Source organism: Fopius arisanus, unplaced genomic scaffold (assembly GCF_000806365.1).
Source record: "Fopius arisanus strain USDA-PBARC FA_bdor unplaced genomic scaffold, ASM80636v1 scaffold00001, whole genome shotgun sequence".
Classification (NCBI taxonomy): Eukaryota; Metazoa; Arthropoda; class Insecta; order Hymenoptera; family Braconidae; genus Fopius; species Fopius arisanus.
Window position 1 is genome coordinate 1,238,433 of NW_011887740.1, and position 5,441 is coordinate 1,243,873.

Genomic DNA, 5,441 nt, shown 5'->3' on the forward strand with positions numbered 1-5,441 from the left:
AGAGAGAGGATTGACATGAGGAGTTGAGAAGAATTCCAAAGAGGTCTGATCGTCCTTGAAAATCAGACGCCTGAGATTTCTGTAGGGAATTTCCAATTCAGATCGTGTGAGTATTTTGGGGTTTTCGTTGAAAGAAAAAAAAAATGCTGTTTCAATTTTTTTGGGTTGATTTTATTTTCGAATGAAGATGAACATTAATTCTTGAAAATTCATACCTAAATCCAATTGGAGATTGACGATTGACACACAATGCCTCTGAAAGCAGACCTGGTTAAGGGGTGAAATAGTAGATGGGGTGGTACAACTGGGGGATGGTTTATGCAGATGTGGAAGCGGGGGAGGTTGGCCCGAGGTAAACAACGGCAAACGCTGGGGTAGAACAAGCACTGGGGGTACCTCAACCACCAACCGAGATAGACACTTGTTATCCCTTCCGAAACTGTGCAACATTGTACGAAATACGAATTTAGAGAGAGACATAGGTGAGGCTGAATTGCGCCTGTCGTGTGTGGGCGAAAACGCATAATGCGGTCGTGGATAATGTTCATGGTCTCTTCCCAATGTACATTTTCCGTGCAAACGGACGACGAACCTATCACCCACAGAAAAATACCCGGAAATATTCAGGAAAGTTCCGTAATCCCCGGGTGAAATGTCATTCAGTCAAGAATTGAAAAATTTTTTGAACATTTCATTTTATTTTTAGTCTCATCTTTGATGATCACTCAAAATAAAATATTGTAGAAATAAATATCGATGGAAGAATGTATAAAAAATATATGTTGTTTATATTATTTGTATATAAATAGATTTTCCCTTGAAATCTATAATACATGCCTTTTTACAAGATAAAATGAAATGGTGAAATTTTTCAATGAAGTTTTAGTATGAATTGTTTAAAAAATGTTACTCGGGGAAATTTTTTGGCGGTGTACCTGGATAACTCAACCCCTAGGAATGAAATAACAAGGAATTTGTAAGTTGAGTGAACTCATGTCTAAAACCATCAACACACACGAGCAAAACTTTGCATAATCAGAGTTTGTTTGAAGAGGGGCTAGTGCAGTGGGAATGAACTGACGTAAGGAGGAAACGGGTGAAATAAAGCAAAAACAGGGTGGTAGAAGCGGTTATAAGAGAAAAAAGAGGAGTTTGTCGGAGAGGAGATCGTCTTACGCGATCTCCGAGGGGGCTCTATTATTAGCTGATGGTGGCTCGATTATTCCGGAAGCGAGAAAACCGGGGGAATTATCGATGTCGGCAATTTCTCGTGTTAAATTTCATCCGTGATCCGCTCGAGTACCATTCACCAAATTATTTTTCACCTGTTCAAACCTAAATCCTGTACGCGGGAGCTTTCAATTTCGATAAAAAAAAAATCGTTAAATCTACCACGTCAATCCAGCAAATACCTAAATTGAAGAAATATTTCTAAATCTAAACGAGCTAGCATATTTCATTTTTATATTACTCTTTATTATATTTTTTATACTACTTTTTATTATATGACTTTAAAATATTTTTTTATTAATAATCATTGGCCGGCAGTGGAATTCCTCGCTGGCTGGTAATTCTCGCTCTTTCTGACGTGCTCTAGGATTTATCCCAAGAATTTCTTGCAGTACATTCTCTCCTGTTCAATGAATTTCATTCGAAACGGCGAAAAGCCATTAGTGAGTTCAAATGGAGTAATGCGCTATGAAATGTCCCAGTTCTTAGATGCTTAACCAACGAAACGAAATATTAGAATATCCCACGCGCGTAATACAATCCCCGTTCTAAAGGTAACCAAATTTAGCATTTGACCAGCAGACGCTTTCGAGACACTTACACACATACACATTCTCATGAGTCACTCGTAATTTTTTTTGATTTTTTTAACCCCCTCAATCCATGTTCCATTCTCTCCGGTATTTATGAGGTATTGCCGTTAGCAATTGAATTACCGCTCAAGATTATTCACACCCACGGTTATGAACCAGTGTCCGATGTGATTTTATTACGAAAATTTGGACAGCCGGTGAATTCTTGGGTTACAGCCACGTTATGCCACATTCGCGGTCTTGTCTTTACGTGAATTAAAAAATAACAACACCCTTCAATTTTCTATTTTTAATATTTATTCTTTCAAACTGTCGCGTACGTTCATTATCCGGAAAAAAAATCTCATGGAATTTATTCCAATCGTTGTCACACTCGATTCAGCTAATTCCCTTCGTCTAATTAAATCTGCAATTATAGATGATTGATTGTCATAAATTTCGATGATTCATTATCAATTTAATTAATGATTCATGTTATATTAATCATTAATAATATTCAGAGATAATAATTAGGTGGAAAATTTATTAAATATAGCTGATAAGAGATTTTATGTGATTTTCAACGTTTCACAATAGCAAATTTTCAAAATTCACACCGCGATGATTCACCAGCTACAAAAAACAATTCGAGTAATGCAGGTGTACGTAATTATTTCTGCATGAGTTGCGCTAATGCTTCACCACCTACCTCTACCCCACAACCGAAATTCAGAATTTTTGGCCATCTTGTAAGTTTAGCGTTTGCACAAGTTACCGATGAACTTTATTTTTGGATCGAACACCACAGTGTCCTTGGTACATGACGAAAATTCGGTAACACGGACTCATAAAGATTATTCCCGCTTCAATGTTTCATATTAATACGTGGGGATCTGCAACCCTTGCCCAGATCTCGCCGAACAGTCGACTAATATCTCGTTATTCTGGCATCTTCTCATGCGCCTACATGCGGCTATTCGCTAAACATTTTCTATAATTTTCTATTCCCAGCCAAATCAACTAAATTAAATTTACAATTCTGAGTTAATGACTCCCCATTGCCTTTGATATCGAACATCAAATCTTTAATTATGAAAAATTGACTATTACAGTGGATTCATATAGTGTAAATAACCCACCACGGGCTCCTACAATTTAAATAAATTAATTCAAAAAACCAAATCACTGGAATTTTTATAATCACTGTAAATTCAATTTTTTACTGTTTTTGGTATAATTGTTATAAAATTTAGGAAATATGACGGCGATTACAGTATGAAATTCTAGATATTTATAAAGTTTCGAGACAGCTGCTGTAAAACCAAAATTGGGAAAATATATGGGACGATTCGTTGGGTGCAAAGATGTGTGGACTGGAATGCGGCGGGTTCCAGAGATATTTTGAGATACCAGGGGTATCAACGAGGGCTGCATTTATTTCTGTTGATCGTTATTCAGAAAAAAAAATATTAACTATTCTGTTGACAGCGAGGGAGAATAAAATCATAAATCGCCAATATTTCATGACCGGATAAAAAATTATCCTCAGAGTGAAAAGACAAATTTTCCCTCCAGCCACTGAAATTATTTTCAACGTATTTTGAAACACTCGATATTAAAAAAAAAAGCACTGGAATTGGATTTTTATTTTACGAATTTGCGCTCTTCGCAGGGGATCGCTGATTAATCATTGGATTTACAAAACAAACTTGGCAGAACTCGAAAATTTACACAACTAAAATACTCGAATAACAATGTTCAACGAGCACCCCGAAATTGTTAAAAGAATCCTTATGACATAATGTTCATTTTCTGGGAATTCATAATGTTCTAATCTCGTAACCAACACGTGGCTCTGAGGTTTGGCTGAATTTTTGGGGGAATAATCACTGAGATATTGAAAATTTTTAGTGTCATCGCCGTGGGCGATAGCAATGGCATATGCACTAAAATAAATGAGTAAGCATTTTTGGCGATGGGCCACTCGAAGAAACACCTAGGTATAAACTATCAAAACTCAGGTTGGATGATTCACCAAGTACTCAGTCATCCTGACCAGCCCGCAATTGCTAATGTGTCATTACAGAGATCATTGTACACACATAAATATTTGCAACCATTCATTTTACGTCGATATCAATGATTTTAAGAAATTGGTACATCACTGAACTCATGTTTCAGAATTGCCATCCATTCTCCCTCGAGAACAGATTGGAAAATTGTCGGCGATTATTTATCACGTCTAAAACAGTCATCATCAAATCAAAAATAAAATTGAAATTCATTTTTGAAATAATCTGTGATATCGACTGCGTCATCTGTAGAATTTGTCTTTTAAATTTTATCCCTGGCCAGTAATTCGGAATTATTCCCAGCCTTACCGATGGCGGGAAAAAGCCATGACTGCAACGAATTTAAATAGTCCAGTGATTCCGATTAAAAAATCAATCTAACGTAAATTACGATAATTTTACTTATATCAATAAATCATTCATTTTATTCCGCGTATTCTTCATTTAATTATCGGTTAATTATTCATTCCCAAAGAAATGGCAATTACTACTCATTACTTTAATTATACATAAACACCTCAATTTCATCAATTGTTTGAATTAAACAATTATTCGGTCTTGTCTAATGATTAACAATTGTTTGTATATTTTGAAAACGAAACCTGGACAATCCCCAGAACTAATCCCATGATTATGTTGCCAGAATGTCCGCAAATATATTGGAAGATTTATGATCTAGAGTACGTAGAAACGTCATGTTCACAGAGCGCAACATCATTTAGATGACAATTTGAAATGCACCCCTCGTCCCAACATCTTACTCCTGCAGTGACAAAAAAAGTAATGGCCAATATCGATATCGGCAATAACTTCTAAAAGTTCAATACTTCATCTATCAATTTCAAAGTAGTCATCAATAAAGTAAGCGCTACATCCGGCCACTCAATTAATTCATGGAGCAAATCCAATGGATTAAACCCGTCGATGCTAATAAAATCAAATCAATTGAGAGCTTGAGATCCTCAAATGTATCTTCCGATTAATTTCCTTTTCCATAGCGTATCTGAGAATAGAAAGCTCCGAGTGAATGATTACAATTCACTCGGACTATATCCATCGGATGTCGTCAGAGGAAGAAGCAACACGCTCCAAAAATCTTCATGTTTTGTATGGCCAACGCCCACATGTCAGTCTGACAAATCTCCGGACGTTTCCACTTTTAGATTTTCCAATTCAGCCGTGTAATTACGTGCAATCTGCAAACAACTGGTTGAAAATATTGAGGGATAGGATTCCTCAGTTTGACTGTCAATTAATCAGGGGATTCCCAGGAAAATCCAGGGGAAATTAAAATTTGTTACAGAGTGGAATCATATTTTAATATGTTTTCACTGATATTTTGGTTGGCGTCTACGATATTTCAAGGGGAGAAGAGCCGACTATTTTGCATTGCAAACAACAAATTATGTTTTATTATCCTCGTAGACTAGAGGTATTTATTCAAATTTTAAAACGAAATACGAGTCGTGAATCGTACGATTTTGGAAAGAGATGGGAGCGATTTAACAACGCATTTTACGTCATTTAAATTGAATTGAGTATTGTTAATTCGAGAATCACAATTTAA